The following is an 11,009-nucleotide window of genomic DNA, read 5'->3' as shown; positions in this document are numbered from 1 at the left end:
GGTGGCGCACTCTGGAACCCGGTCCCAGAGCCTTTTGAGCGCGCCGCTCGCCTCGAACGCGCGCCGTCGCTATTCGCCGAATTCAGTCACATGAGGAGCAGACTCCGAATGATGTGCAGGAAAGCCTGTGCAAAGGGGATGAACGCGCAACTCTGGCTACACCTTTCCAAAAAGGCACTGTTTGCTGCCACCCGGTGGTAGCAACGACTTCCGGGTAGACCCGCTTGCTGCCACGGACCAATCGGATGGCTACACACCACGTGACCGTGCTAACATACTAGATAATTAGATTTTATATTTATTTTATTTAGTGTATACAAAATATGTTATGTTATAATTGCCTTATAACGAAATAACTTATGTTATAATTATTTGTGACGTCACAACTTGCTTTGTTTGTAAATTCTTTCTGGCCGTTCCCGCCGTTTTCCGATTTGCTGTCACCTGAGGCTGGTACCTGAGCAGGCGTGCGTTTGTGTACGGCACAGGATCTTCGGCAAGCTTCGGATATCCCCCTGATATAATCACGAATCGGCATTCTCGATCGTTGATTGGTTTTTTGTAGAGTGTTATTGAGGCGTCCAGATAGTTATTTCACTTGACCTCTCTTGGTTTAGTTGTAATTGGCGGTGGTTGTGTTGGTGTGCGGGTCCCAAACTAGGCATGCCACGTGTGTTGTTAGCCGGTGATTCGATGTTGAAAGACCAAGCGCGGTCTTTCACTCTGAATCCTGGGGTGGCTCTCGAGGTCAGGTCCTTTAGTGGTGTCGGGATTGAGCGGTTGTTCTCCATGATCGCTGACAGTCTGCCTGGCTTTGATGCGGTGGTAGTGCATGTTGGCACTAACAACGTCGGGGATAGTGACATCACGCGCGTCGCCGAATTTCGTCAGCTGGTGTCGCGCATCATGGAGAAAAACCCCGAGATCCAGGTCGCCTTTTCGGCCATCCTTCCGAGGGAGGTGAGCCTTCGGAAAAATGATCGGTGGGCGGTCAGTGCCGAAGTACTGCAAGAACACAATGATGACGCCAGGAGAATGAATCTCATCTTGCAGGAACTCTGCCGCAAGGAGGGATACGGCTTCATCGACGGAAGCAGGCAGTCGTGGAGTGGGCTGCTCATGCTGGATAGCGTCCACTTGAACAAGAAAGGCAGCAGGGTAGGTTTCTTCTGCGTATTTGATCCATAGCATGAATTTAGAACAATAAATTAGAATCAACATGTATGCAAATAACGCTAAAAGGTTGCTGTGCCTTAGATTTTCGTGGTGTCGCGTTTTCCCCTAAAGTTTCCATATCTTGGCAGGTGTTCGGACGCATCCTTCGAGGCGGCCTTCATGGTGTTGTGGCAGGCCACGGGCAGGAGGCTGAGGACCAGGAGTGGAGTCGCTATGCAGCAGAGGAGGAACACCAGGGCCCGTTTGCTCGAAGCACTAACCGCGGCTAAAGTTAGCTGCAGTACCTACGAGAGGGATTTTGAGATCACGTGACTGGCTCGGTAGGGATGCGGGGAAACATGGCGGTGCCTCAGTGAGTGAGCGCCTGTTAAAACGGAGGTTTGGGCGAGTTGGTTGTTCATGACTGACAAGGAAACAGCGCACCCTCAAATTAGTTCCAAAGCGCCGCTCGCTTTGGAAGTAATATGTCGTTGTGGTTGCAATATCGGGCGCGTTAGTCAGCAACAAATGGTGCAGGAGGCTTTCGCTTTGCCTTACCTCACTTAAACCGCAAAACATGGGCAATGACATCGCCGCATTTTTTAGATAGTGTTTTAATTCTGGGCACTCCTAAGCCTAAATGAACGCGATAATTGTCGGCATGGCAACGTCTTTGGAAAGCGGATTGTTGATAGCACACAAAAGCAGACGGCGTCCCAACAGACCTTTTTTCTAAATGATCCAAGCACCGAGGTGCATGCTACGACTGTAGTTGCACGCGTCGCACGTGCTGGCGTCTGCAGTAGTAACCGTTCTAAAGCAAAAAGTATAAAACAAATTTTGCCTTGCACGCGCGTTCTTTAACGCCTTATTATGATTATTTACTTCAAATCTTTTATAAGAGGAAGTCCAGCGCAGTGGACCGTAGAATTACACTTCCAGCGTTCTCCTCGCGATGCTTGGATAATTTAGAAAAAAAGTCTGGGGACGCTGTCTGCTTTTGTGTGCTATCAACAATCCGCTTTGCAAAGACGTTGCCATGCCGACAATTATCACATTCATTTAGGCTTAGGAAGGCCCAGAATTGAAACACTATCTAAAAGATGCGGCGATGTCATTGCCCATGCTTTGCGGTTTAAGTGAGGTAAGGCAAAGCGAAAGCGAAAGCCTCCTGCATTATTCGTTGCTGACTAACGCGCCCGATATTGCAGCTACAAGGACATATTAGTTCCAAGGCGAGCGGCGCTCACTCACTGGGGCACCGCCATGTTTCCCTGCATCCCTACCGAGCCAGTCACGTGATCTCAAAATCCCTCTCCTAGGTACTGCGGCTAACTTTAGCCGCGGTTAGCGGTTCGAGCAAACGGGCCCAGGAGCTGCGTCGTGAGTATGGGGACCAGGCCAAGGAGCTTGCAGCGTTCTGGAACGGTGAGTATAACTTCCCTTCCCTTAGTTCTAGCGCCGGAGGAGGCCCAGCCTGTGTGGGTGAAGAACAGGTGCAGGGCATGTGCACTGTGACAACCACTGACACATGCACCACCAGCTGGGCCGCTGTTGTGCAGAGGCCGCAGAAACATGTGTCTCGTGGCCATGGCGGCGTTGACGGCGTTGACAACACTGTCAGAAGTAGGGGCTGTTTGCCGCGCACACAGTCTTCACAGAACACCGAGCCCTCTCGGGGTGTCCCAGCCGCCAGCGGTCATGCCACTCGAGAGCAGAGGCTGAGAGGAGTAAAGCCCTCTAGGATGCCAATGATGCTTTCTGATGGCTGTGCTCCTGCGCTTGTCGGGGGAGTGGGGGTGCACCGGAAGGCTGGCAGATCTGTTGCTGCCTGTGGTGCCTCGGTGCGTCCCTCCTCTCCTGTGGTGCAGTGCATCGACCCCCATGAGGGTGTACTGGCCACGGCCTGTCGCACCACTCGAAAGCATAGGCGGAGAGGAACAAAGTCCTCAGGGATGCCAATGACGCAAAGGGGTGGCTGTGCTCCTGCGCTTGTCGGGGGAGCTCGGCACTCTTGGATGGCGCATACATGTGGTGCTGCCTTTGAGTGTTCGTCTCTTTTAGAGGACTCGGTTTCTTCTTCTGGCAGAAATAAAGGGTGTTCTAGTGAGATAGTGGTTCAGAAGCCCCTAAGATGCTTTTCTTGTGATGTACCAACGGTGCATAGTCAGGCTGGTGCAGATGCTCCTGTCAGTGGTGCAGATAGGGTGCCTTGCACACACTTTGGGTTAGGCAAATTAGCTAGAGGGGGCACTCTGGGTCTAGGCGTCACATTCAGTGACTATAGCGAGTTTGAATCTAGCTATAAGCAGTGGCTAGCTGCCAAATTCACTCCCATGAGAATTGGTCACTCTTAAAAAAATTTGCCTAGTTGCACAAGCCCTACAGCTAAGGACCCCTTCCCTTATAGGCGTATCACTTTTGAGTGCTGCCGTGCTGGGAAGTCTCGATCTAGAGGAAACGGCATCCGAAACAAGCCGAGGTATCTTGCAACAGGATGCCTATGCAAGCTGTCAGTTTCTTTAATTGTGGAACCGATGCCTCATTATAAAGTTCACAGCATGGTAGAGGGCCACAACCAGCCCGAAGGGCCAGGGTTCGAAATGTGATATCCGCAGAACAGGCTCCTAAACAAGGCTGAAAAGAAAGAATTTAAAGACGTCCTTTCATGCAATGTTAAACCAAAGGATTTGAAAGAGTTGGTATTTAAAAAGGCTGGAAAGCATATTACATCACAAGACGTTAGGAATGTAAAGCATGAAAATGTGAGGAAAATCGAGAATAGTCTGCATCATGGTTTTCTCTTGTTACAGCAAATGAAAGATTTAGTTAAAATGTGTCCTGGTTGGATTGTACACATTGAAAAGGATTCTAGCAATCAGCTTTTGCTTGTATTATTTCAGTCTAACTTAATGAGGCAGTTCACAGAAAATTACTCAGAGGTATTATTTTTTGATGGCACTTACAAGGTTAATATTGAAGGTTACATTCTTCATTCAGTACTCTGCGAGGACAGCACAAGCCATGGGAGACCGATCTGTTACATGTTTGTGCAGCGGGAGACTAAAGAAATTCGTCAGGCAGCTATAGCGAAGTTCCTCGATTTAAATCCTGCTGTGGTGTCGAATTGTAATGTAGCGGTGATGGATAAGGACCTTAATGAAATGAATATTCTTGCACAGCTGCTACCAAATTGTAGAATTTTGCTATGCTTTTGGCATGTGGTAAAGTATCTGCACCAAAGAGTTTCGCAACTTTGTTCTAGCAGAGTCGACAAGCAAGCCGTTAAGTCTCTCATATCAAAGCTAGTTTTCTCTTATGATGACAATACTTAGCAGGAACTCTTGGAAGAGCTTGAAAATGAAATGCAAAAGGTGCGTGAAAGTGAAAAGCAAAAAAAGTCCAGCTTTCTTGAGTTTTATTATAAAAATTGGCACGAATGTAGGGAGATGTGGGTGCGTGCATACCGTCGTAACATCTATACCTTTGGGAATAACACTAACAACAGAATGGAAAGTCACAATCAAGAGATAAAGCAGTTTATGCACCAGCGTATGCCTTTAGTTGATGCTGTCAAAGCCTTGGTTCAATATGTAAACCATGATACTTGATCTGTTAGCTTTGCACAATTCCAAGAAACCATGCTGTGCCTTGACACACGAAAAATGGATGCATTTCATATTCAGGTATCTACCAACTGTACGGGATATGCTAGCAACTTAGCTTATAAGGAGTATGAATCTTACTCAAATGAAAATCTTGCATATTGTATGAATAATGGACAGCATACAGTCAATAGTAAGAGTAATTGTTACATTGTTTCACAGGATTTAACTGCCTGTACATGCACATTCCAGAATCAGTTCCGGCTTCCTTGTAGACATATCTTTGCTGTCAGATCTAATCTTTCAGTGGATCTTTTCGATGTCAAATGTGTTGCATTTCGGTGGTTAAAGTCTGGCTTTGTTGAAACTGATGTAGATACTGCACAGGCAGTAGCGCAAAAAATTAGTTTGAATGTATCAACGAAAGGAAATCCCAAACTGGACACGACGGAATCAAAGTATAATTACGCTTTAAGTGAGCTCTCGTAATCGTGCAAAAGCATAGCAAACACTTTGGCATGCTGTGGTAAATCTGAGCTGCTGGAAAAGTTATCTGAAATAAAGAGTTTTTTTAATAACCTGATAACCTATCCTAGGAATAAGACTTCCAAAACAGTATTCAATCAAGATGAACAACAGGATTTGAAGCAGGCTCATTGCAAGGATGAAGATAAGCTAAATGAAGAAGGGTCATTTGGTAGTGAGGATGGCATTGTAGAGAGCCCTGCTAGTATTCCAAGCATTTAAAGGGAGGAAATTTGCAATTCGAGCACTGTTGAGCGTACGCAATTAAAGCAGCATTTTGTGGACCACAATTATTGCAAAAGTTTAGACATGAATACGAACTCTTCAGACATAATTACTCTGTCTCCAGAACCAGAATTTCATAATGAAAGAAAACATGCTGAAGTTTCACATACTGTTGTAGATCTGACCTGTGATGAAGTATTGGATAAAGACGTCTTGATTGTTCTATTGAATAAGTCTCCTCGTGGTAGGCCCAGTAAAAGAAAGAGGACATTTAAAGTGCAGGCATTGCCAATCATGAAGTCTGGTAATAGTAGCACTAATTGTAACATCAGCCACCACAGCATGCTTCGTTTAGAGCGTGCAGCACGTTATATTACGCAGCATGATTTATTGTGTGTGCAAGGCATTGAATGGTTAAATGACAATGTGATCAATGAGGCACAATCACTTATTCATACACAGTTTAACCATGTTGGGGGACCACAGGATGTTCTTCTTGGCCCAAGATTGTTGTTTAAAAAGCAAGATAAATTTATCCAGATCCTTCATATTCCAGATCATGAACACTGGGTGACTATTACAAATTATGGGGCCCCAAACAGTTCAGTATTTTTATTTCACTCCCTCTTTGAAAAAATATCAAACAATTTGGTTTCTCAGGTCTTAAATATCATGGGATTAGATTTACATCAGTTCATTGTTTATGTTATGCCTACGCAGCACCAGATGAACACATATGATTGTGGGGTGTATTCTATAGCCAATGCATATTGCATTGCATCTGGACAGGATCCATGTTCTAAAAATTTTGACCAGGGCTCTATGCGAGGCCACTTATTACGATGTCTTCATGATGGTGAAATTTTAACTTCCCTATTTCAACTTCACGTGTGCCTAGAATGAAGCGTAGAAAAATTTGTTATGCTGACGGGACATTAGTGCTAGATACGAGTGGACATATGTAATAGAGGCTGCATTTTTTTAAATACCAAGTGTAACAAAAAAGTGTGGCTTTAAATATTTGATTTACCAGTCACAACCACCTAATGTTCTATCCTTCAGAAATAAAAATCTTAAGTTAATGTTCATGATAACGATAAATATAAAAGAATTTCCCTTTAATATAAAGAATATTTAGCTTTAAATTTAGCCTCAGCCAATGATGAAGGGTTGCCTGAGCCTCTACTTCTGTGTGAGCCATAGGTCCCAATCTGAGGCTTTACCTTTAAATTATTTTATTAATTTGCAAGAATCTGCATGGATTATCTGCAGGTACAGCCTAAATTTATTAAGCACAAAGCTCTGTGAACATATATTAAACTTTTATACATAAAATGGGTAGGTTCTACTTTTGTTACTGTACTCTTGTTATTAATTGTGCCAGTCGGGTCTTTAGCTTTATTGATACTAGAGTGTGAGTCAAAGGGATCAACAACTGATTGAAGGAATTGCGAAAATTGGTTTCTGAACGTATTGTGCTGAGATTCTTCACAGAGATGCTAAGCAATGTGCATTAAAGGTATAGAAGTTCCACTGATCAAACTACACCAGTAAAAAATTAGGATGGAAAAACTTGAAATCACTTCCCACGGCGGCGTCTTAATGGCGAAAAAGCCAGAAGATGTTGGCAGTGCTCTCTGTGTTGACAGGTGGGGATCAGCAGCGAAGACACAACGGATACTATTTCAGTATCAGCTTCGGTGATGACACTGCTGTTGTCAGTGGCTTGTTTTTGAGGTTTCCCTCATTGAGGCGCACCTTACCCAGCGTAGAATTGTAGAGGAGTCTGGAGGTAGCCGCCGAAACTCAACCCGAAAAAGTCAGTGGACCTATTTTGTTCTCTTACACTCTCTAGAACAGAGCAATTTTCACTCACTCGTTGGGTGCTAAGTGCACCCCAAAACAGCACGGATGAAAGTTGTAGACAAGAAAAGTGATGCGGTAACAACCAGAGAGTGCAAAGTAGACAGCGACATGTAGCCGAAAATAATTGCAGAAAAAAAAATGAGACAACATAACTGTTTTGTTCGTGTTTTATCTTGAATTTTTTGTTTTATTGGTAGAATAAAACACCCATACACTGGACAATTCGTGCAAGCTTAAAAAAAAAGATTGCATCGCCTTTAGTTTAGAAACGTCATCCGCTATTGCACCCCTCCAGATGCCCATGTGTCAAGTTATTGTCTGCAACCGCGGCACGATTCAAGCGTACCGCCCGTAGGCTCTCTAACCGTCTGTGATTTTACGTGCCTCCATCTGTCGGCTGCACCAGACACCTTTTTTATAGCAGACAGCCGTCGAAGGTAGGGATTTCAAGATTTTGGTCTCTAACTCTTTACTCAGGTAAGTTTGATAAGTAAGACTTTTATACCCTTGATCAACGCTCTTCAGCCACCCCTCTAAAACGTTTAAGTGCAATACATTCACAAACCAATTTATGCAATCGCTTCAAACGGTCATCGATTCCTTTGACTCGCCCTGTAGATACTAATTGCACTAATCAAAATGTGTTACGCGAATGCTTAACAGCTATCTTCAATTATTTCAATGTATAGAGCTCGGCAGAAGTCCTCCAGCTGGTTAAGCAGAAGATATAATCAAACTTCAAAAAATATTTCAAGGGGCACTGAAAAAGTGCTCGGCGAAGTTTTTATTTCAACATGACCTATAAGAGCCTAACTACAGAGAACGCAATTTGCGGCTCAAAATCCGTCCTCTTTATGCTCAAAAACAGCCCGTCGAGAATTGGCCCGTTTTAATCATGCTCACTCTTTTTTACATGGTCACATGGCATTCAAACTGTGTACTAAATTAAAAGTCATGGGTCATCATTCAATATTAAAAATAGAAAGTAGCATGAACCCCATTTTTGTGGCCTCCAAATATGTAGATTGAAAGAAAAAAAAATGTTGCACAGGTCAGAGGAAGCACATGTACACGTCGTGCTGAACATGGCGACGTACCGCGGGCTAGACAACACGATGGCGGCGCACGACGAACGTGGGGCCGCTACTTCGCAACTGTGGTTCATAGTATCGGCCAATTGATCTTCAAGCACAGAGCGTCGAGCAGAAGAGATATTGTCACGGGTGGTGACTAATAAACAAGAAATAAACAGGAATAAATAAACGTTTAATGTGGCGAACTTGTGCCAAAAATGAAAGGGTAAAAAAGATAATAACAGACCGTCGCGGGCGTCGAAGTCAGCGTAGTAGCAGAGTCGAACGCTGGGGCGAATCTGACTCCGGCTTGCCCGCGGAGCCGCTTTTGTACACACGTTGGCTTCTGGAGCATTCGACGTAGAAGGTTCGACGCGTAGAACATTCTGACCTCGAATCAGCTAGACGGTTCTCGATTTCACCAGAACATCACATTACTGTGTCAGCAAAAATGCATAGCTGCGGCGAGGAATCGAACCCTGGCACTTCGCGTGGGAGGCAAGCGCGATAACCGTTAGGCTACGGCCGCGCTGCCTACTTGGCGCGCGGCATTACTCTCCCCTTAAAAAGTGCATCGCCCCGATGCATCCCAAAACAAAACAAAGCACATAAAAATAACGGCAAACTAAAGAGTCACTTGAAACACATAAGATCCACAGTCCTATCGAGCGTAGTACGGCTTCAGGCGCACGACGTGGACGACTTCAGGTCGTGGTGGGCGGCGTGATGATGTTCTTGTTCCGTCGGGCATCACCTCGTAGTTCAGCTCGCCGAGGCGACGAAGTACCTTGTATGGTCCAAAGTACCGTTTCAGCAGTTTCTCACTGAGGCCGCGGCGACGGATGGGCGTCCACACCCACACCCTGTCTCCGGGCTGGAAGTGAACGTCCCTGCGACGAAGGTTGTAGCGGCTTGCGTCGACGCGTTGCTGGTCTTGAATCATGAGTCGGGCGAGCTGGCGGTACTTCTTCGGCGCGTTGAGCAACCGCCTGGGCGTCGTCGCTCTCATTGTCAGATGGCTCATGAGGCAGCATTGCGTCCAGCATGGTCGTTACCTTCCGACCATGTACCAGCTGGAAAGGGGTGAATCCAGTGGTCTCCTGAACCGCCGTATTATAGGCGAACGCGGCGTAGGGCAACACCTCGTCCCACGTCTTGTGCTCAACGTCGACGTACATAGAGATCATATCGGCAATTGTCTTGTTGAGTCGCTCGGTCAGCCGTTGGTCTGCGGGTGGTATGCAGTGGTTCGACGATGGCCGGTGCCACCGAGACGAAGGATCTCCTGCGTCAGCTGGGCCATGAACGAAGATCCGCGATCTGTAATCAGAACTTCGGGAGCGCCGTGCCGGAGGATGATGGACTCGATGAAAAACTTGGCGACTTCCACAGCAGTCCCTGAAGGAAGAGCTTTCGTTTCGGCGTACCGCGTGAGATAATCTGTGGCGACGATGATCCAGCGGTTCCCCGACGTCGAAGGCGGAAAAGGACCAACTAGATCCATTTACATCTGCTGGAAGGGTGTAGTTGGAGGAGAAATGGGCTGCAGAAGTCCGGCCAGCCTCGTCGGCGGTTTTTTGCGTCGCTGGCACTCGTGGCATGATCGTGTGTATAGGTGGACGGTCTTGGGGAGCTTCGGCCAGTAATACTTTTCACGAATACGGGCCAGTGTCCGGCTGTAACCAAGGTGTCCGGATGTCGGGTCGTCGTGGCAGGCTTGGAAGATCTCCTCTCGAAGGTCACTCGGGATTACCAGCAACCACGTTGTGTTGTTGTCGCCGAAGTTCTCTTTGTTGAGTACACCTTGTCGGATGGCGAAGGTCGGCAGTACTCGTGAGAAGACATGTGGCACGGTACTCCTGCCCTTTTCCAGGTGCTCGATTAATGCGCGCAGCTCAGGATCGTCCCGTTGACGTCGTGCCATATCGTCGGTTCACTGCTCCTAGGAAGCACTCGTCGTCATTGTCGTCGCTGCAGCCGGAATGGGTTTCGACGGGGGCTCTGGACAGGCAGTCGGCGTCGCTGTGCTTGCGGCCTGACTTATAGACCACTGTCATGTTGAACTCTTGTAGTCGAAGACTCCATCGAGCGAGGCGTCCTGACGGGTCCTTCAGGTTCGCAAGCCAGCAGAGCGAGTGGTGGTCCGTGACTACACGGAACGGGCTCCCGTACAAGTACGGACGAAACTTCGTTATTGCCCAGACGACCGCAAGGCATTCTTTCTCAGTCGTGGAGTAATTTTTCTCCGCTCTGGACAATGTCCGACTTGCGTAGGCGATGACTCGCTCGATGCCTTCTTGCACTTGGACTAGTACTGCGCCCAGTCCCGCGTTACTTGCGTCCGTGTGAATTTCTGTTTCCGCATCCTGGTCGAAATGTCCAAGCACAGGAGGAGTCTGGAGTCGTCGTTTCAGTTCGTCGAATGCCTGCTGTTGCTCCTCGGCCCATTCGAACTTCTCGGCGTCCTTCGTGAGATTCGTAAGTGGTGCAGAAATCCTTGCGAAATCCCGAACGAAGCGTCGATAATAGGCACAAAGTCCAAGGAATCTTCGCAAGGCCT

At 46.9% G+C, this 11,009-nt stretch overlaps 1 pseudogene; it reads left to right on the top strand.

Moving 5' to 3' along the window:
- The first annotated feature begins 663 nt into the window (after positions 1-663).
- LOC120838816 lies at positions 664-6,475 on the top strand (annotated as a pseudogene).
- Positions 6,476-11,009: the final 4,534 nt, after the last annotated feature.

This window comes from Ixodes scapularis, unplaced genomic scaffold (assembly GCF_016920785.2).
Source record: "Ixodes scapularis isolate PalLabHiFi unplaced genomic scaffold, ASM1692078v2 PGA_scaffold11__112_contigs__length_91849675, whole genome shotgun sequence".
NCBI lineage: Eukaryota > Metazoa > Arthropoda > Arachnida > Ixodida > Ixodidae > Ixodes > Ixodes scapularis.
This window is presented reverse-complemented; position numbering and strand designations above follow the sequence as displayed.